Source organism: Panthera onca, chromosome E1, assembly GCF_046562875.1.
Source record: "Panthera onca isolate mPanOnc1 chromosome E1, mPanOnc1 haplotype 2, whole genome shotgun sequence".
In the NCBI taxonomy this organism is placed as follows: domain Eukaryota; kingdom Metazoa; phylum Chordata; class Mammalia; order Carnivora; family Felidae; genus Panthera; species Panthera onca.
The window spans coordinates 30194603-30217102 of record NC_138352.1 but is presented as its reverse complement, the minus strand read 5'-3'; positions in this window follow the sequence as shown (position 1 = coordinate 30217102).

Sequence of the window (22500 nt, the reverse complement as noted above, 5' to 3'; positions counted from 1 at the left end):
CGCCTCCCAAAGCCAGGCGCGGCCCCGACCCGCGCCCGCGCGCCACCCGCCAGCGGCAAAGCCCGGAACGGGAGGCGGGCGGGAGACAGCCGCCGCTCGCGCGGCGCAAGGGGGGGGCGGGGCGCGCAGGGGCGCCCCAAGCCCCTCGGGACACACACCGCCACGGGAGAGGCGGGGGGACGCCGCGCGCGTGCGCGCGCGCTCGCACACCACACGCCCGAGGCACACGGGCCCCGGCACCGGACACCGGCCAGGCCTGGCGGGACCCTCCCCCGACTCAGAGGGGGGAGGCGCAGGCCGCGGTAGGCGAAGAGCGGCGCTCGGCCCCACCGCGGGGCCGACAGACCTCCTCTCGCGCGGGAGAGAAGGCTCCGCCTAACACGCACAAGGGCATGCAGTCACCCTGACACAGGTGGCCACTACGCGCACAGGAGGGGGCAGCGACTGGGGGGTTCCGGTACCCCAAGGCACCCTCTCGGATCGCTAGAGAAGGCTTTCTCACCAAGGGCGCACCGCCCCCCACCCAATTCGTCCCCCCCATCGGGACCCGCCAGATAAAAGGCGTTTCTTCCCGGGGCCACCAGGGCCCGGGGCGGGGGAGAAAGGTCCACGGCAACGGAGTGACACAGGGCATTCCTGAGCATTCGCGGTCAGGGCTTGTCCACAACGAGGGCCACCTGCCTTCCCCACGCGCGGTTGCTCGTGTCGCCGCCCGGAAGGAGCGCCGCGCCTCCGGGTGAGGCCCGAGAAAAACCGAGGCAAAACACCGGCAGCAACGCGCTGGGCAAGAAACCGACAGTCCTCGCTCAGAGGGAGTTTTGGCCAAGCGCCACGGCGCCGGCTCGGCCCGCCACGATCGCTCAACTCGCCCCACCAAGTCAGCCCCCCGCACCCCTCCGGGCAACAGCGGCCCGTTGCGGGGCGGGGACGACAAGGCGCCCGCTCCCCGCAGCGGGGGGAACGGGTGTGCCTCCCTTCACCGATTCTGCCACCCGCCCACCTCGGGCAACTCCGCCAACGGCGGCGACCCAAAGGGGGGTCCGCTGGGAACAGGGAACGGCGCCACCACTCGGCTTCAGGCACCTGAGACGACCTGGAGCGCTCCAGGGGCACCACGGAGGGCCAGGCGCCACGCGCTCAGCACGCCCAGGCGGCGAGCAGCGTGGCGTCGGGTGCAGCCCCCCCACCACAGGGAGGCCGCCCACCACAACACAGCCAAGAGAGGCCAGCGAGAGTGTCCGCTGCGTCAGCCGACCCCGGCCCCGCAGCGACGGGAGGCCGGGATCGGGCCGGAGTCCGCACCCCTCTGCAACCCCCCGCGCCGCCCACAGGCGGGAAGGAGGAGCATGGGGCCCGCAGGCAGAACGAGAAGAGCGGTCCCACTCACCGGGAGTGTCCGTCCCTCGTCTGACACGGCTTAGGCCCGGCCCGGGAGAACGCGACATCACCACATCGATCGGTTACCGCCACACGAGGCAGTCCTGGGGTGAGGAGGGGGCTGGGGAAACGCCCGGCGAGGACAGCGACCAGAGGAGGACCTGCTTCAGCCTCGCCAGCACCCCTCCCCCACCTCTCCCAGGGAACAGGCAGCCGGACAACCCACAAGGGGAAAAGGGAACGCCTGACACGCGGCACGGAGCCTTGCGAGGGTGGGTTTGTCACGGCCACGGCCGGGTGCCCGCAGCGGGGAGCGCACGGGGTAGAAGACCCACGCCGCCTCCCCACGCCGCCCTCGGGTGCCAGAGACCGGAGGTGGCGCCACAGCCTGAACCACACCTGGATGCACGAGAGCCGGCGCGCAGGCCCAGGCAGACGGCTCGAGCAAGCAGGCGGGCAAAGGGCGGAGTCGGGCTCGGCTCGGCGTCACCGCCAAGCCCGGAGCCACGCCAGCCAGCGGCGACGAGGCCCAAGTCTCTCTTACAGGATGACAACCGCCACACCAGAACGTGTCAGCACCTACCTGGCAGCAAAAAGTACCTCTTTCAGGAGACAAAAATAACCGCGTTGGCAGGCGGGGCCGAGCCACAGGTCACTGGGACCTTCTGGGACCCTGGCCCGGCCACGGGCCCCAAGCATCTTCCCATCACCGCCAAGCAACCCCACCCCCCCCCCCCGGAAGTCCCCGGGGGCCATCTGGTCGACCCCGGGACCGACCGACCGACCGACCGGGGAATCGCGGGATGGGGGGGGGGGGGATGGCCGGGTAGGCCCTGCCCCGTTACACGTTCGCCCGTCCACGGGTCGTCTCCGGGTCGGGACTTAGAAAAATAAAACACTCCGCGCTGTCGCCTGCGGAAGCCTCCCCGGACCTCGCAAGACCGGCCCCATGCCAGTCCCCGACCCCCGGCTGGGACTGTTTTGGGGGGGGGGTCTGAATTGCGCGGAGGCGCCCCCGACGACCGGACCTCAACGGGGATCGCGGGCGCGCCGGCGTTGGCGCCCTATACGTGCTTCCCCTCGCGGCCCGGTCCCCAACTCCGCAGCGGGCCTCGGAAAATCTGGGGAGAAAATCGGGTCCAACGACCGGGAGCACCACGCGTGCCCACGCCCGGGCCCATCGCGCCCTCCGCGGGCTTCCCCTCAAGGCTCAGGACGGTCCTCACCGGCCCGGCCCGGCCCGGCCCAGCCCGGCCCGACCGCGAAGCGGGAGGGAAGACAAAAGACGCCTGGCAGGGAAGGACCGACGAGCGACCCACGGGGCCACAGTCTCCGGGTGGCGGCCCCGGACGGTCCCCGCGGTCGGGGGGGGGGGGGGGTGGGAGGGGAGGAAAGCACCGGCGGGTGCTGGTCGACCCGTCCGGGCAGCCCCCCACCCTGGCTCGCTCCCAGGGAGCGCCGCCGCTACTCCCCCATATACCCGGAGGTTCAATCTCCGGCAAGTGCACCAGCCGCCGGCGTCCCGACGACAGCGGGACGATCACGCCAACGTCGCCGGCCTTCTGGAACTCCGCCCCGGGCACCGCGGCCGAATCGCATCCCTTGCCGACGTCGCCGACGCTCCGGAGGGGAAACGCTATATAAAAGCGGCCGCCAGGTGGCGCCCGACAACCGACCGAAACGTCAGCGGGGACAGCTCGCGATCTCGGGGCCGAGAGGGCGCACAGCCGGCGGCCCGGCCGCCCGATCTCGTCCCGGCCCACTCCGGATGCCGCCTCTCGGTCCCAGGCCGGCGGAGGGCGTCCGCCTCGGGAGCTCCCGGCCGGCCGGCACGGCGCGACCCCGGCAGCCCAAGGGACACTCGAAAAATGCATCGGGGCGGCTGCCGCTGAAAAGGCGGGGGAGGGGGGGGGGGGCAGACCGGCCACTCGACTCCCCGGCCGGCCGAGGCGGACGTGCGCGGAAAATTCCCCGCACACACCGGGCGGGCCGGGCACGGGCGGCCCAGAGCGGCCCAGGCGGCGCCCGCGCTCCCGGGAGGACTTAGACACATTTCGGCGGGCAGGAAGGGAGGGAGGGAGGGAGAGACGGACGGTAAAACCGAAACCACGCGAGAGAGTACTCCCAGAACAACAACGGACGGACGAGCCGTTTTTATTCTATTGGGTCAAGCGGGGGAGCGTCTCTCTCGGAAACATAACAAACCAAGCTGCGGGGGGGGGGGGGGACAGAAAGAGGGTGATGGATAAACGAACGACCACGGATAAAGCTTAAGCAAAGTCCTTCGCCGCACGGGGCCACGACGAAGTCCAAAGACCACAAACAGGTACGGGGAACATGGGTGCAAGTGCACCGCGTGGCAAGCGACAAGAATATGGCTTTCACCATTACTGTCCTCAATAAACACCACTACGGGCGGCGGTAGCGCCGGGGGGGGGGGGGGGGGGGGGATGGAGAACGGAAAGAGTTAATAGCCACTCACTAAAAAATGTCCCGGTTCCCAGAGGACCCTACAGTCCAAAGGGGGGGGGTGGGCCCCCGCAGGGAAAAGGAAGGTGTCACCGAGACACACCCTATGCCTCCACCCTCTTAGGGTTTGCAGGTGACCCTGAGGGTGACACTGACATGAGACAGGTTAACCGTACAAGGAGCCAACAAATTGATTTCCTACAAGTTTCACGTGACAGGTAGAGCCCCTCCTGAGGAAACCAAGACCCTGAGAAGTGGCCAAACCTAAACGCTTGTATATTGGGTTGAACAAGGAGAAGCGACGGTGGACGACTAACTGAACTACGTGGGGAGGCTAAAGGATGATGAGGATTTTAAAACCAACCAACCAACCAAGATCTGTTCTCCTCTAGAATTCTCTCCACTTCTCCCCCTGTCCTTGAGGATAAGAATGTCACTCCCCTGGTGGCATAGGAAAGACGGGGGGGGGGGGGGGGGGGGGGGGGGGGGGGGGGCACTTCCAGGGAGAAAAGGAGGAGAGTGCTCCGTGCATGCTTCTTGCACCTGCTGGGCAGGAGGGTAGGGGTGGGTGGTTTACTTTGCTTGCTTGCTTGCTTGCTTGCTGCTGCTTTTTGAAAGCTTCTCTAATGTTTCCTTTACATCTAAGTCTTCCTTTCCAGTTTGGCTTTGGACAGGAGGAAGGCAGGCCACATGTTTTTCTGACACGGTGGAGAACGAAGGGTAAGATGAGTGCGGGCCCGTGCGTATTCTTTTCCGTCAGTCACGTGCCGTGGTGAGCGGAGCATCAGCTCTTGCCGGATGGGTGTCTCATTCCTCCGTGAACCATCAGGCAAGATGTCGGGCAAACACACACAGGGAGACTAAAGGTAGGAAGAACGTAGAGAAGACGGGCGACACGTGCCCGAGTCTCCAGAGCGACGATTTCATCCAGGGCACGGCAACGTCCAAGGTTTCCGGACACCACGTTGACGGACGCTTTGGTGCGTAGGTCACTTTGAATCTACAGTGCCACCCTCCGGTCCATTAGCACGTTGCCTCCGGCTCACGTGAGCGAGCGGTGGTGTCGTCGCGCAAAGAGACCGTGGGACTCGTCCCGGGATGGAACTGGGCCAGAGAGAGGGAGGGACGCCGCAGCCCATCGTTGAGCTTCAGGTGTCTGTAAGAGACCGAGTCTCTAAAGTACACCGAGGCACAGGGCGACCCGCTCGCTCGTGCCTGGACGTCTCTTTGTTCTTTCGAGGGGTCGATATCTGTGAGTGTGGTTTGTTTACTTTCCGGACAAGGTGAAAGAACTCTGAAACAGGAAATATTGGCACAAGGGGTCTGGTGGGATGGGAGGGTGCGGGTCAGTCCACGTACCGAGAACACGGGAGGATCGGGCGTCTGAACAACCAGGCGGAGAGGGGAGTTTAGCCTCGGTCATCACGGCAACCGGCACCTCGACAGAAACCACAGAAGGTGCCCAGGACGAACTGCGTCGCAGGAGCCAGCGTGGGCATTGCCCCACTACCCTCAGCCCTCAGCCCTCAGCCCAGCAGCAGGCAGCAACTGTCGTCCGGGTCCAGGCCGCGCCCCACTGCCCTCTTCTCAGCCAGAGCGGTGCCCCGGGAGGGCGGCCCCGGAACAGATACCTCCTCCCCTCCACACACATCTCGCCAACCCCTTGACCGCTTTGCCCGGGATACACAACTCCGCTGTACCCAGGCATGATTTTTCCCGTGGACCGGGGGCCTCCTTGGCCACTTAGGGTGCTCGCACCAAGATGAATCGGGCTAGAGACAGGGACACCTGTGCAGCCCGCTATTGAGCTGAAGGGGCCTCTAGGAGAGGGACTCTCTAAAGTAGCTGACGTACAGGGAGACCCGCTCGCTCGTGGCCGGATGTGTCTTTGTTCCTTTATTTCTTTTCGTGTTCTTTATTATCATGTTTGGTACAATTGTAAGCGGGATTGGGTTGTTTGGGGTTTGTTTTTTCTTTTCTTTTCTAATTTGTCTTTCTGCGGTGTCATTATCGGCGTATACAGACGCAACAGATTTCGGTACATAGAGTTTGTATTTTTCCTGTGGACCAGGGGCCTACTTTGCCGCTTAGGATGCATGCGCCCCCACCCCCTGCCCACCCGCAGCCTTCAGTTCCCCAAACCACTGGAGGACTCGTGGGGGTGGGAGTGGGGGTGAGGGTGGGGGAGGGGTGGGGGGCGGGGATGGGAGTGGCAGTGGAAGGGAGGTTCAGGGCGATTCATTCCAATGGGCCTCATTCAACCCCTTCGTTCAAATGCAGAAAGCTTTCTGTTAAAGTCTGAGCCTGGGGCTTCTCTGCATTGAATGGCTTTCTTCAACTCCCCCAACCCTTAGGCTGCAGTTTCTGAACTACTGGGAGGAAAGGGAGGAAAGGGAGGAAAGGGAGGAAAGGGAGGAAAGGGAGGGAAGGGGGGGGGGGGAGGGAAGGGGGGGAGGGAAAGAAAGAAGGGGTGGGGGAGAGAAAGGGGGGAGGGGAGAAGATGATGTCTGAAGAACTTGCCTTCTCTGGAGCAAAGAGTGTCCCCTCCTTTTCCTAACCCAGGAAACCTCAATAAACCATTTGAGAATCATGGATGTGGAGGATGATATCTTACTATAATGCCTTCCAGGGGTGGGGGTGCAGGTACGTGGAAGGGTAGGGAGTTGGCGAGCGAGCGAGCGAGCGAGCGAGCGAGCGGCATGGTGTGGCGTGGCGTGGCCTGCCGAGTCAGAGTCAGAGGGTGGCATGAAACACGTGATGGTGGTGTCTTAGGGTTCAGAGGCCAAACACAGGCATGGGGCAATAAGGGATAGAGGGTGGGGGAGGCCTGACAGGGGACAATTGTGACCCCGGGCGATGGTCCCAGCGGGCACACTCCTGTAAAGCAACACTAACACTCTATTGATTAGCCATTGACCTCTCCTCCCTCTCCCACCTGCTTCCAAAGGGAAACTGAGTACAGTTTCATTCCACAGGCACTGGCTGTTTCACATGCAACCTTTGACGTGCCACTAAAAGGAGGAAGAAAGATGGACACACATGAAACAGCCCCACAGATGGCCTAGAGGGCGTGGGCGGGGCTCTCATCAGTCAAATTGGGAGTCTGAGTCAGGATCCTGGGGTTGTTTCAAAACATGGAATGGAAGGGGCTCCTGGCTGGCTCACTCAGAAGAGCATGCGACTCTTGGACTCTTGATCTCTGTCAGGGTTGTGACTTCAAGTCCCACATCGAGTGAAGAGAATGTGAAAAATGAATGAAGGAATGAAGGAATGGATGAACAAACTTAAAAAAAAAAAAAAAGGTTGTGGGGCGCCTGGGTGGCTCGGTCGGATAAGTGTCCGACTTGGGCTCAGGTCATGATCTCACGGTCCGTGAGTTCAAGCCCCATGTCGAGCTCTGTGCTGACAGCTCAGAGCCTGGAGCCTGCTTCAGAATCTGTGTCTCCCTCTCTCTGACCCTCCCCCATTCATGCTCTTTCTCTATCTCAAAAATAAATAAAAGTTGAAAAAAAAAAAAAAGTTTGCAACGTTTATGTCTTTAAAACAAATGGAATCGGTGGGGTGCCTGGGTGGCTCAGTGGGTGAAGCATCCCACGCTTGCTAGATTTTGACTCATGTCATATCTCAGGGTTCGTGAGACCAAGCCCTGCATTGGGTTCTCACACGGACAGTGCAGAGACTGCTTGGGGTTCCCTCCCTACCCCCCCATACCTCCCCCATAAACCAATAAATAAACATCAAAAACATAAATCTTAAAACACTACAACAAATGGAATGGAAAGAGAGAACGCAACGAGGAGGATGTGAATGTTGCACCTAATACCACTGAACTCTACGCTTATATATGGTGAAAAATCTCAATTGTAGGTGATGTCTACTTCTAACCACAACTGAAAGGAAAACGACAAAACACCGGTCCTTGGCTCACAGTAAGGGAATTCCTGGATTTGGTCCGAGAGGGCCTTCTCATCCGCCGTGTGGAAAACTATGGAATGGTTTCTTCCTCTCCAGGCCGATGACCATTGCCAACGACAGTAGGTGTAGGTGCTGTCCTCCTACCTGTGAAGGAAAGGCAGGAAGAAGTGTAGCATTTAAAAGCATCTTTTAAACGCTGTCCACCTTTCCCAGTTTGTCCCCTCACTATGTCTTGCTTACCTTTTATAGCATTTACCCTATGTCGATGCAAAATGAATGAGCCTTTTTAAAAACAATTTTAAAGAGGAAGGAAAAGAGTTTCATTGGAGCCCAAGTTAGGAGGGCTGACGGGGATACGCAATCTTCACAAAGCAGTCAGTCATCTGGGGAAGGCCTCACATTGGGCATACATACAGCTTACCAAAAAAAAAAAAAAAAAAGGAAAAACAGGGCACGGGGGCGGGGGGGGGGGGGGGGGGGTTGGCCGCAGATGTTAGGAATCATCATGAGGAGAAAGAACACATTCCAGAAAGTTACAGACTTTATCTTCTGTTTTTAGTATGTGCAAGGCTGTATGACTTCAATCTTATGGCGACCAGGAAGGTTTTTGTATTGTTTTCTTTTGTTTCCCTTATCTTTATAAGCCGCCTTTGGAAGCCCCCTTTTTTAGTTAGTTACGTTTAAGAAAAAAAAATTTTTTTTTTTTTTTTTAACAAACCAGACATACAATCTGTGCTCAGGACAGAAAAAGAGCTCATGCTTTGAGGTTTTCTGGAGTCCCTTTGACCTCGGTAAATATTAAATGTATAGCTTCCCTGGGAGAGCACCAACATAAAAAGTTTAGAATTTCCTTTATCATTTCCCCGTCTTGATCGATAATCTTTCCTCAGAAATCACGGACGATCAACCTGATGTTTTTATGTCCCTCAGTGCCAGGTGACTGTCTTGTCTGCCCTGGGTGTGTCCCTCCTTGCTAGGTATGAGAGAGAGAGAGAGAGAGAGAGAGAGAGAGAGAGAGAGAGAGAGAGAGAGTGTGTGTGTGTGTGTGTGTGTGTGTGTGTGTGTGTGTCTGTAAACACACATATATGTCTTTGAACCACCTAGGGTTCCTCGTTGGGGTGAACTTATTGTAACATAAATGGTGGGAAACTCAAAAGTGACGTATGTTCTCTGTAAGTTCCATTGACCAGCAGACATAGTTCATGTGCTTGGCTCAGATGGTCTGCCTTTGTATTTGGCAAAGCATTTTTAACAGAGAGACAGGGACAGCAACACACTTTCAACAAGGACAATTTGAAGGAGCCAGTGCAACATTGGAATACACTTCAATTGACAAAAGAATGAAATCCCAAGAATCCTTTACATACCTGTTGATAAAAGGGAAGGCACATCTGTGATTATTGATGAGGAAAGATGGAGCACCCACATTGAGGAAACATACCTGTCATGCATATTCCCAGGTTTGCTTAGGGGCGGAGACTTAACATGAGAAGGAGGCAAAATTTAGTCCCTGATGTCAGGAGGTTACCTTAGGACACGGAGAAGGGGCTGTGGGTATGCCCCGAGAGCTGGTATAACCTGGATGGGGACTTAGGCTCTTTCTCTCAGGGCTGTGCTGGCTTATAGGCTGCAAGCATATCGGTGGACCTTGAGTCCAGGCTTCTTCAGAGACAGCTAGAGTTTGTTTGTGGGACCTGAAAAGACACAATAGCTGATTAGGGGCAAATAGTTCCCTGAAGAACAAGATTTAGGTTCTCTGCGAGAGAGAGCGAGCGTCAGCCTCCTTAACCCTCCGTGGCACAGTTTCAATTGCCCACTCCCCACTCCCCGCCCCCCACACTCACCCCCAGCCTCTGGAGTTTGGATCATTTCCCAATGGTAAGGAACAGGGACGATGATGGGTGATGGCTCGGGCTAGGGCTATCCGTTTATCTCCCCCGGTGAGAACAGTTTCTGTAAATCTCACCTGTCACAGGCCTAGGTGCAGGGCTACACAGAAGTTGTGAAGGGAATCGAAGGAACATGGAGTCAGAGGTGTTAAGTTTTCTTCCCCTTTATAAGTTTCCATTGTCGATCCCTCATTCCACTTCTATGGAACAGGGATGGAGGTCCACCTTCTGAAACTATTTCAAGCCGAATTAGGGTGTGGCAGGGGCTTTGGAAGGGAAGGATTTGACAGGGTGCAGGTCACAACTTTTGCTCCCTTGTGCTAATTGGGGGTGGGGGGGGGGGTGGGGGGAATCAGAGATAGTTCCTATCTGAGATCTTGGGTATTTTTCTGCATAGTTTGGTACTGCATCATATCCTGAGATTTCTCCCCAAGTGTATTCTAAGGAATAGTAACAGTATAGTCAAACCCAATGTTATAACCACCTTGTGGGGGGAGGGCGCGGGGGGGAAGGTTGTGGTGGTCAAGGGCCTCTTACTGTACCCAAGTGAATTGCTGTCTGATTTTATTTTTATGTTTTTTTTTTTAAATCTTATTAGGTAACCTTTACACCCAACGTTGGGCTCGAACTTACAACCCCAAGATCGAGAGCTACACGCTCTACCGACTGAGCCATCCAGGTGCCCCTGTTTATGTGGGCTTTTGTTGCTGGGGCACCTGGGTGGCTCCGTGGGTTAAGCATTGGACTCTGGCTCCGGTCAGGATCTCGCCGTTCGTGATTTCGAGCCCCGCATCCGACTCTGTGCAGACAGCTCAGAGCCTGGAGCCAGCTACAGATTATGGGTCTCCCTCCCCCCCACCCCCTCTCAAAAATAAATATTAAGAAACTTATAAAAATACAAATAAAATATGGGTTCTTATTTCTAAAGAGGAGCTGATACAGTTGCAGCAAGTGTTTGTGAACTAGCTTTGACTCTGCCTCCTCGTTCAGCAAGCAATCAGGTAACTAATAAGAGGTACTTCTACAGAAAGAAAAGAACACCACGGGTTAATGGGTAGAACAACTTATAAACCCAGTGTCTAAGTCCCAAGTGCGGTCAGTGAGAAGGTGTCTAGATGCCAGGCTCGAAGCATCCTCAGCTGGAGTGGGAGCAGGCAGGGGGCAATCTGACCGATTTTTCTGGCATGTAGTTCAAATGTCTCATTTTGGGGGATTCTGAGTGGCTCAGTGGGTTCAGGTTCAGTATTCAAGTCTGGATCTCCACTCAGGTCTCAATCCCAGGGTCGTGAGCTCAAGGCCCCAGTTGGGCTCCACACTGGGCGTGGTGAAGCCTACTTTAAAAACAACAAAAACACAACAGCAGCAAATGTCTCGTTCTGAATGGCCCATAGAGCAACAGGCACACAGATTGTCTACAACTGTGGCAATTTCTCTGAAGTTTATCTCCAGTTGTCCAGCTTTCCTTTGCAGGGCTTCAGGGAAAAGGGCCATTTGAGTTCTTCAGGATGGTAAGATAAGAGGATGGGAGAGGATTGGAAGCCTGAGTTTGAAGAGTCATAGTCAGATATTCGAGGAAACCAGGATTCAGGATCCAGCCCAGTTTTAAAGGCAAACAACAAACAGTCAAAGAAAATTAATTAACCAGAACTAGAAGTTAACATCCACAAAAGAGCTATTGAAATACAATCTTTTTCTATCGAGACCCCTCCATTCCTGTCAAAGATAGCCCAATGAAAACTAATTTGTTTGTAAAATAAGTCCAGTGTTAACAGACATGGCTTCAGTATTGACATAAGCACAGCAAGAATAGCGATTGACCATATAGTATTTTGTGTATTTTCTCTCTTCTTTTCCGCCTGCCTGCCTTCTTTTTATTTATTTTTTTTTTTATGGAGTTCTTTTTTTCCTCTTAAGTTAATTCCTTTATTTTGAGAGCTGGGAGGAAAGGGAGAGGGGGAGAGGGGGAGAGGGGGAGAGGGGGAGAGGGGGAGAGGGGGAGAGGGGGAGAGGGGGAGAGGGGGAGAGGGGGAGCTCTGCACTGTCAGTGCAGAACCCAGCTCAGGGCTCAAATCCATGAACCATGACCGTAAGTGAAATCAGACGCTTAACCGACTGAGCCACCCAGGCCCCCCACACACCAGAATTCTTTACACTGTCAAATGTACGAATGTATCTCATCATTTTCAGAAACACGTTGTGGTGTTTGGTTTTGTTTCTTTTTTCTTTTACTGTACAATTTTTAGCAAGTCATGAAACGGGCGCCTGGGTGGCTTTGTCAGTTAAGCATCCAACTTCGGCTCAGGTCATGATCCCACGGTTCGGTTCGTGAGTTTGAGCCATGCATTGGGCTGTCTGTGCTGTCAGCACAGAGCCCGCTTCGGATCCTCTGCCCCTCCCACCGACTCCTTCTGTGTGTGTGTGTGTGTGTGTGTGTCTTTCTCTCTCTCTCTCTCTCTCTCTCTCTCTCTCTCTTTCTCTCTCTCTCCTAAAAATAAAGAAATAGGCTGGAAAACAAATCTTCAAGGAAAAAAAAAAACAACAAACGATGAAACATGTTTACTAACAGACCCAAGTATCTTTACTGTTTTTCTGAATAAAGCCAAAGACCAAACACACACACACACACACACACACACACACACACACACACACACACAGCAAAACAAAAAACAAAAAAACAAACAAAGAAAAGAAAACGCCGTAGGTTTAGTAATTCACAATTTAGTATTTTATCTTCTGTGGAAAAGACTCAGATGTCTGAAGAACTGAACCTAATTTACCACTTAGCAAAGCTTTGAAGTTACAGGTCACGAAAGATTTGGGAAGCCATTTTAAAAGTTTACAAATAGGGACTCCTGGGCGGCTCAGTCGGTTAAGCGTCCGACTTCGGCTCAGGTCACAATCTCACAGCTCCGTGAGTTCGAGCTCCGCGTGGGGCTCTGTGCTGACCTCTCAGAGCCTGGAGCCTGCTTCGGATTCTGTGTCTCCCTCTGTCTCTGCCCCTCCCTCGCTGACATTCATTCTCATTCTCTCATTCTCTCATTCTCTCATTCTCTCTCTCTCTCTCTCAAAAATAAATGGTACAAGGAAAAAATTTAAAGGTTTACGAGTAAACATTTTTGTGTATTTAACCTATCTCCTGTCAACATTCACCCACGAACACTGTATGCGAGAGACAAAATCGACCATCGTTTGAAGTACTTTTTGCTGACAAACTGCAACGGGTACCAGTGAAGTCATAAACTGAAGTCACATGAAAGCTGATTAGGCCCCTGCCTCGGGCCTGAACCCTAGAGTGCGTGTCTGAGTGGAACAAGGAAGGGCGTAAGTGTTTGTAAAGTTTTTTTGATTTTGTTTTTGATACCTGTTGTAAAACGAGGGAGAAAACGTGTTATGTTGTTTGTAAAGGTCACAGAGATGTATATTTTGAGGACCACAATTACAGGGTCAGTATTGGGACGGAAGCAAGGCCATGACCGGAGCTGCCCACCCCAAAGGCTTGTCATGCAGAGAGCACCAAATTCAAGCCATTTTACAACCACCACCACAAAGAATAAAACCTAACTATCTGCATTGTATTTGATATCGACGGCTCCGAAAATATGTCCATTTTAAGTAAGCAATCACCCTTCCATGGCCCTTAGTACCCAAGACGTCACACCCGTGTCCACTAAAAAGTCAAACGATCTGTTTCCCCACCATCAGGCTCACACGGGAGGCCCCACCACCGGGGATGGCCTAGGAGATCACTGGAGCCACACCAACTGATGCAGAAACAGGGGGAGGGGGAGGCGGCCAGGGAGCCGCCGGCCAGGCCCCAGGCAGATTTAAAGTTTTGGACTCACCTTTTTGTGTTTCTTTCATCTTTTTCTTTTGCGCCTCCAACTCCGCGTCCGCGTCCACCTCCTACTTCTTCTTCCATCTCTGTCTCCTGTCTTTGCCTCCTGCAAAAGTGGCTTTGTCTCTGGTTGCTTTTCAGCCCCCTGTGGAAGAGGTGAAGGAGGAGCAGGCCGTGGGGTGGGCACCCATCTTGGCGCTTGTGCTCGGGGAGGAGGAGGGGCGGGTTTAGGATCACTGGCATCTGTCTGCCTTCCTCCTCTTCCTCATTCTTCTGACTATTGGGAAAGGGTGTGTGGGTGTGGGTGTAGCGGGGAGGGCAGGTGTGTTCAATTTTTCTCTCTCCTCTCTCTGGGCCATCAATTGTGTCCCTTCCCGTGAGGCAACTTTCTTATGGAGTAACATCAAACTCTGAATGTAGAGAATTTCACACACACACACCCCACACCCATGCCCCGTTCACGTGAATGTGAAACACATTTGGGTTTGTTCTGATCCTCCTGAGTGTTAGAATGCCCAATGTTCACAAGAGCTTGCCTTGAAACACAGTAACGGAGCTCGGTTACAAATTGGTGTGAGCAATAGCATCCAGAGGTAGAGAAAACATCTCACATGGATAACATCTATGTGGCCATAGATCCACAAACAAGATGCAAACCAACATCAGCCTCTGTTTCACTCCTATTTGTGGAGAGGACGCGAAAGACCCAATGGTCAAATCTCCCCCTTTTATAAAAACAAATCCAATCGCACGAGAGCATTACCGTGGATGGATCCCATCGTGCAGGTGTTTTCCATTTCCAATGAGAACACAGCCAATTTGGTGCAAAGAAGCCAAAAGCTGCGGCAACCCACAAACCAAATGTGGCCCGGGATATCTCCGTGAGCGTCCCTTCCTCCCCAAAAGCCGGGGCTTCGCTGATGGAACCAAAGGGCTTCCTAGTTTCTGGCTGCATCGTCTCACGGCCAGCTTTCTCTAAGGGAGCACACAAGAAAACTCATTCAGACACCTCCAAAGAACCCCATCTGGGCCATCAGGGACTCAGGTGACCTTTCCATGTTCCCATGTAAGTAAGCACTTGCAAGTATAGGCTCCATATGTCCTATACGTGTAGCCTGCCGAAGTTTCCTTTTGGGGATGGGTGGTTGCTTTCTCCACACTTAGAGCAAGGTTATTAAATGGTGGCGGTCACGGTGGTGTTTTTTCCTCTTCCGTAAAGAGTTACAAGGCGGCCATTTCGTGGGAGCGAAGCGGTAGCTGGGCTGCTCCTGGATCCCTCGCCGCTTCGGGTTCCCTGTCAGGCTTCCTAGCAGCGGCCTAGCGGAGAAATAAGAGCAGGTGTCTGAATGTACTCGGGTGACCAAAGATGAGAATGACGAGCCCATCGAAATGCCATCGGAAGACGACGGGACAGTGCTGCTGTCCACAGTGACAGCCCAGTTTGTCGGCAGCACGTGGACTGCACTACCGGAATCCAGCGTCTCAGCGTATGAGAGGTGTCCGGCTGGTCAAAGACATTCTGCACATCCCTGATGCTGGCTGGGGAAATCCGGTAGCGGATAGTCGTCAACTTATCCCAAAGATAGCCACAGAAAAAGGGACGAGACAGGTGCCTGCTTCTTCAGCAGTGAAAGTGAAGAGAGCCATCCAGGGTACGTCAGATTTAAGAGTGTTGGGTCTCCCGTGGAAAACAACCGAACAGGATCTGAAAGAGTATTTTGGGAGCTTTGGAGAGGTTCTTCTGGTTCAGGACAGGAAAGATATTCACACTAGTCCTTCAAAGGGTTTTGGCTGTGTTCCTTTTACGTAATAGGAAACCCAGGTGAAAGTCATGCGATCAAGGAACGATGGTGTGACTGCAAACTTCCTGAATCTCATCCAAGCCCAGATGAGCTTTTGAGAAGCAGGAAGGCGTTTGTCGGGTGCCTTACAGAGGGACGTGACTGCCTATAAGCTGCAGCAGTTCTTTTGCCAGGACTGAGAAGCGGTAGACAGCTTCATTCCCAAACGGTTCCCGGACTTTCCCTTTGTTACATTTGCAGATGATCAGGTAGCCCTCGCCCTCACCCTCGCCCTCTCTGATATTATTATTGAATTTATTTTTCTCAATGTACCCCCAAGGTACTTAGCCTATAGGGCAACAGTGGTTTGAGGAGGAGAGTCCTTCATACCCCTCGCCCTTTCAGCCCCCGCCCTGGCACAACCCCCTCCAGGAGCCCTCTGTTTGTTCCCCTTAGGGAAGAGCCTCTTACGTTTTTGTCCCCCTCCCTGTTTGTATGTTATTTTTCCTTCCCTTCCCTTCTTCCCTTCTTCCCTTCCCTTCCCGGGTTCCCTTCCCAGAGTTCCTCTGTTTGGGAAGTGAAGGTCCTCACACGGGTGAGGTCCTGTGATACATGTGTTTCTCTGAGGGACGAATGTCACTTTGCATGACACCCTCCAGTTCCATCCAGGTACTTGCAAATGGCAAGACTTCATTCCCTCTGGTGGCCGAGCACTGCTCCGTTGTAGATGGATACCACCTCTTCTGTATCCATTCATCCATCGATGGACATTTGGCCCCTTTCCATACTTTGCCTACCGCCGATAGTGCTGCTATGCACACTGGGGTGCGTGTGCCCCTTGGAAACAGCAGACCTGTATCCTTTGGCTAAGTACCTAGTCGTGAAAGTGCTGGGTCGTAGGGTACTTCTATGTGTCATGTGTTGAGGAACCTCCTCAGGTCCCTGGTTCTGGAAAGAACTCCGATAGTGGTTCTAAATCAGGTGCGGCCATCGGTTGGGGACCCCCATCAAATGCAGAGTCAGGCAGCGGTTTTCCTGCAGGCTTTGGCTCAAGCACGGATTCTAAATCTTCCAGCTGGGGAATTTATACAGCGGGGTAGGTATAGACTGGTAGGAATTCAAATTTTTCTAAACACATGGTAAGTGTATTTCTTTTTTTCTTCTCTTCTCTTCTCTCTCTCTCTCTCTCTCTCTCTCTTTCATTTTCTTTCTTTCTTTCTTTTTTTTTTTTAAACATTTATTTATTTTTGAGATACCGAGAGAGACAGAGCGGGAAGGGGAAGGAGCAGAGAGAGAGGGAGACAGAATCCGAAGCAGGCTCCAGGCTGTCCGCACAGAGCCCGGTGCAGGGCTCGAACCCACAAACCGTAAGATCATGACCTGAGCCGCAGTCACACACTTAACTGACGAAGCCACCCATGCACCCCACCCATGGTTAAGTGTATTATAAAACCCATCCATACTGAGAGTTTTCAGAATCAGTACGTTCAGCGTGGGGTATATTCACCACTATTTTTGACATTTTTCTTTAGAAAGAGAGGCAAAGCTAAATGAATTTTAGAAGTTTTGTTACATGAAGTGTTGAAATATCAGGTGTTTGAAAGCAAACTGCTGTTTGCCTGATTGGTTCTCGTTCTCTCTCTCTCTCTCTCTCTCTCTCTCGTTCTCTCTCTCTCTCTCTCTCTCTCTCTCACACACACACACACACACACACACACACACACACACACAGGCTACAATGGACATCAAAGGATTTCTCCTGTAATATTGTATCCCTGGACTCGTCAAGTGAATTCTTTGTGCGTGTTCACTATGGAAACCATTCATTAGAAGTACATTCTTTTTTCCTTGTTTTAATTGGAACCCCACCACATTATTTCCCCACCCCCGGGAAAACCTCCTTTTTGGAGATCATGGTGTCACAGTGTTTGGTCTTTTTGCTTTCGTTTTTAGTTTGTGACACTTGTCTCCCTTCCTATGCACAAGTACAGTATGAAGCCTTCATTGAATCTGTGCCGTTCATCTCATTTCAAATGTTTACGGGAGAAGCACTTCATTGAAAGCAGTGCTGTAAATATTCTGCCATAGGAAGGAATATTTCCGTCTACGTGCTTTCTCACTCTTGAATTCGTCTTCACACCATACAGGCTGTGACTTTGACGGTGGGTGTCCCGTTTGTATCCGCTACTCTTTATTTCGCGGAGTCGTATCAATGCTATGAATGCAAGGGTGTGCTATGTAACCAGAAGGCTGTTAGAAGTTCTGAAACCTTGTGTTTTCTGATCCTCGTGTTCGACCGACAGTGGTGCCGAAGTACGAAAGGCTAGTGTGAGTGAGAAAAGGAGAGAGTGCGTGCAGAGACTCCGTGGCGGTGGCACACGATGGATAGATTTTTTTAACCTGGTGAGATGCATCTCTCAGTCCCTTGAGCTCGGTGCAAGAGCGTGCCGAGAGCAACGATAGCAAATGACATGCGAATGTTTTCTGCATCCAAAGGACATCCACACCCGTTGGAAGACGTTGGAAGACGTAAAGAGAGTTTTGTTCTCAGAGAACCCCGTTAGTTGGATGTGTGAGGTACTTGTATTTCCCCTGCCCTTCCGTCAGCTGCTGTGAACACCGTATGGTGTGTGTTCTGTTCTGTTCCCGATCTGTTAAGTGTGGTCCCGTGAACACGGACTGAGCTTGTGGTGTGCTTCACGGGAATACTCGGAAGCAGAGCTCACCAGTGAGCTCGGGGTGTCACCACGAAGGCCGGAAGTTCTAATGTCTGCCAGGTAGCCATAAGAATGTGGTCTAATGCAGTTCTGTGTCCCGTGCTTGGATGGTCTTTATAAGAGTTGTCAGTGTTGGGAATTCTTAAATAGAATGGATGAAGGAGGAAGAGGAGGAGGAGGAGAAGGAGGAGTTGTTGTCGTTGTTGTTGTTGTTGTTACGAGGTATAATGACGAAAGACACGGCAGAAAATTTTTACAGGGTTTACTTTCTGTTTTCAGTATGTGCAAAGCTGTATGACTTTAATCTTTGGGGATCCAGGGAGGTTTTCTTCCATTTTCTCATCTGTATGTTTGGAAGGCTCCTTTTTAATTCTCAACTGACTGACTGACTGACTGACTGATGGATTGGTTTTGTTTTTATGTCCTCTTCTCACCCAACATAAGGCCCAAACTCACAGCCTGGCAATGAAGAGTCACCCGCTCCCCTGACCTAGCTGAGCGAGCCAGCCAGCCAAGTCACCCCTTTGATCCATTTTTGTTGTTGTTGTTGTTGTTTATTTAAATGAAGCGGACATGCAACGTGTGCTCAGGACAGAAACAGAGCACACGCTTTGGGGTTTGGCAGGGTCATTTGGAGCTTGGTAAATGTTAAAGCCTAGCTTCCCTGGGAGCCCAGGAGCAGGGTCCACAGCCGTTAAAAGTTGACAATTTCCTTTATCGATAGCCATCGAACAGATGATTTATTGAAAACACGAATCTATGGCAAAGATCGTTCTATGGTCTGTGATCAGGATATAGGAAGAACCGGATGGCTACAGCTCCCACCTCACAGACTTCATGTTTCAGTTGGACGTAGAGGCAGGGAGGGAGGTGAGGCAGGACGGCAGGGAGACAGGGAGGCAAGCAGACTGGCAGGCAGGCAGGCAGGCAGGCCGGCCGGCCGGCGGGCCGGCAAGCAGGGAGGGAGGCAGGCCGGCAGGCAGGGAGGGAGGCCGGCAGGCAGGCAGGCAGGCAGGCAGGCAGGCAGGCAGGCAGGGAGGGAGGGAGGGAGGGAGGCAGGCCGGCAGGCAGGCAGGCAGGCAGGCAGGCAGGCCGGCAGGCAGGCAGGCAGGCAGGCAGGCAGGCCGGCAAGCAGGGAGGGAGGCAGGCCGGCAGGCAGGCAGGCCGGCAGGGAGGCCGGCAAGCAGGGAGGGAGGCCGGCAGGCAGGCAGGCAGGCAGGGAGGGAGGGAGGGAGGGAGGGAGGGAGGCAGGCCGGCAGGCAGGCAGGCAGGCCGGCAGGCAGGCAGGCCGGCAAGCAGGGAGGGAGGCAGGCTGGCAGGCAGGCAGGCCGGCAGGCAGGCCGGCAAGCAGGGAGGGAGGCCGGCAGGCAGGCAGGCAGGCAGGCAGGCAGGGAGGGAGGGAGGCAGGCAGGCAAGGAGGCAGGGAGGCAGGCAGGCCGGCAAGGAGGCAGGGAGGCAGGCAGACAGGGCGGCCGGCAGGGAGGCAGGCAGGCAGGGCGGCCGGCAGGGAGGCAGGCAGGCAGGCCGGCAGAGAGGGAGGGAGGCAGGCCGGCAGGGAGGGAGGCAGGCAGGCCGGCAGAGAGGGAGGGAGGCAGGCCGGCCGGCAGGGAGGCAGGCCGGCCGGGAGGGAGGCAGGCAAGCCGGGAGGCAGGCAGAGAGGCAGGCAGGCAGGCCGGGAGGGAGGCAGGCCGGGAGGCAGGCAGACCGGCCGGCCGGGAGGGAGGCAGGCAGGCCGGAGGCAGGGAGGGAGGGAGGGAGGGAGGGAGGGAGGCAGGCAGGCAGGCAGGCAGGCAGGCAGGGAGGCAGGCAGGCAGGCCGGCAGGGAGGGAGGGAGGCAGGCAGGCAGGCAGGCAGGCCGGGAGGGAGGCAGGCCGGCCGGGAGGGAGGCAGGCCGGCCGGGAGGGAGGCAGGCCGGCCGGGAGGCAGGGAGGGAGGGAGGGAGGCAGGCAGGCAGGCAGGCAGGCAGGCAGGCAGGCAGGCCGGCAGGGAGGGAGGGAGGCAGGCAGGCAGGCAGGCAGGCCGGGAGGGAGGCAGGCCGGCCGGGAGGGAGGCAGGCCGGCCGGGAGGGAGGCAGGGAGGGAGGGAGGGAGGGAGGGAGGGAGGGAGGGAGGCAGGCAGGCAGGCAGGCAGGCAGGCCGGCAGGGAGGGAGGGAGGCAGGCAGGCAGGCAGGCAGGCCGGCCGGGAGGCAGGCAGAGAGGCAGGCCGGCAGGGAGGCAAAGAAAGAAAACGTGGCATCAGGGTACCTGGTGGGCTCAGGTGGTGGATCGTGCCACTGTATCTCGTGGGTTGCGAGTTCGAGTCCCACGCTGGGTGTAGCGCGCGCTTACAGTAAAATCTTTGAAAACCCATCCACAAATACAGGAATAAACAAAACATGGTATCAAAGGGGAGTAAGTGATTGATCGATGGGGGGTGGGGATCAAACGGGAATATGTGTCTAACCCGCAACCTATTCTTTATCGACGCTGCTTTCACTATTTTGCCCCGATGACTTTTTCCACAAGCGGCGGTCCCACCTGAGCGGGCTCCCTTCATCTTAAGATGTTCTGCAGCGAGAGGAAAGGCGTGAGAGGCAAAAGTTAGGCGGATCCATACAAATAAAGACAATCATCGTTTCTGAGACCAGTAGCCAAAGCTCTGCCTCCGTTTAGGATCCAATGTCGTACTTATCTCTTTAAAAACAGAAATACATACATAAAAACCAGGCAGGGTCGTTGGCTCGGATAAGGGAGGAAGCTGAAATGCAATCATGGAGAACAACATAGGGGGTAAGAAGTTGCAAGCCAGAGCGATTTCACCACCCGTAGCCTTTGAAATGATGATTTGGTGTCTTCGGATACAAGAGAGCTCACCCTACGTAGAAGGTTTCCCACCGCTTGTCATGAAGTATCGGAACACCACAAGCGGATTCCCGTGCTACCAAAACCTCTCTGCCAACATAATCTGTAACAGCTGCATTCTCTTGTATCGTGTGAGTGTAGCGTCATTCATTGCACCACTCTGCCGTTGTTTGACCTTCCAGCGGATTGTAATTTTCGTTTCTTTCGGCGTGCGTGTGGGTATGCGTATCGGGCTATCGAAAACGATCTAGCCACGTTCGGTCCTCTTTTTCTCATTTCTCATAGATGAGTGATGGCGTCAAAGGATACACCTCAGGAAACCCCAGATGGAAGAGAGGCAAAGGGAAGGGGGGGGGGCAGAGTGCTTCTGTGTCCCGTGCCGCCCCCCCCCCCCCCCCGCACTCTCCCAACACACCAGTCTCCCCTCCTCCCCCCCCCCCCCCCCCCCCCGTTCCAGGTGTTGGAACAACCCGGAAGTGCCTGAATTAGGGGAGTTCTTTGACGGGGGGGGGGGGGGGGGGGGAGGGGGGGAGGTTGGGGAGCACCAATGTTTGGCAACATTGCAGGGCTACCAAGAGTCAGTGTCTAAGGTACTTGGGGGGGGGGGTGAGGAAGAGGGGGGCGTGGGGTTTCTTTCTCTTTGAGGTGATGGAAATAGTTTGGAATGAACAGTGATGGTCCCATAGCTTTGTGAGTAGTAGCCTAAGATAGCCCGCTGAAGTGTACACACACCTATACATTTGTTTACTTATTACGTATGCATTCATTCCAGTTGAGTGAGTGGGAGAGAGAGGGGGTAGGGAGGGAGAGAATGGATCACCAGGCAGGCTCCAAGGTGTCAGCACAGAGCCAGATGTGGGGGCTGAAATTCAAGAACCCCGAGATCATGACCTGAGGCGAGACTGGGACACCTTACCGAGTGAGGCACCCAGGTGCCCCTGAACTGTTCGCTTTTACAAGGATGGGAATTTTGGCATGCGAGTTGTGTTTCCAGTGTTAATAGGTGAGGAAACACCTAGAATAGTAAATGCGGGCGGGCGGGCAGGCAGGCAGTCGATGTTTTCTTTTTCTTTCCCTTCTGGGCTTCAGAGGGGGATGGCGAGTGTGAGGGAGGGAGTCCATGACACTGGGCGTAGGTGTTCTTGTGAGCTGAGCGGCTTGGGAAGTTCCCCGAACTACATGACCCCACAGGAGAACAGGAATTCCTTCTCGACGGCAAGAGAGTGGGCGACTAGCACCGCCTGAGTCTGGCAGAGCCTCAAATCTAAGTCGGGGTGGGGGAGCACTTCTGCTGTCCTACCGGTCCTGACCCTCCCTGTCTGTCTGGGGGCCCCTGAGCCGCAGGGGTGGTGTTTTGAGTTGTCCCTCTGTGGTCGTCTTTTACACCAAATACTTCTGTTGAAGGTGCTTGGAGAATAACACAGGTTGGTATTTCCAAAATGACCTTGAGATCCTATTCTCTGCCCCTCCGCCCCTCCCGTGCGCGCGTGAAGACACCCACCCTCACACCCACCCCCCCCCCCGCCCCCGCCCCCGCGCACACACCCCACCCCTTCCCATTCCTTCTAACTACAACTGTTCCTATTTCCATCCATGTACTCCCAGACAGCTTCCTCAAGCCCCACCGCCCACCCCGTCGACCTCTTTGGGTAGTATAAAAGCGACCAACAGGC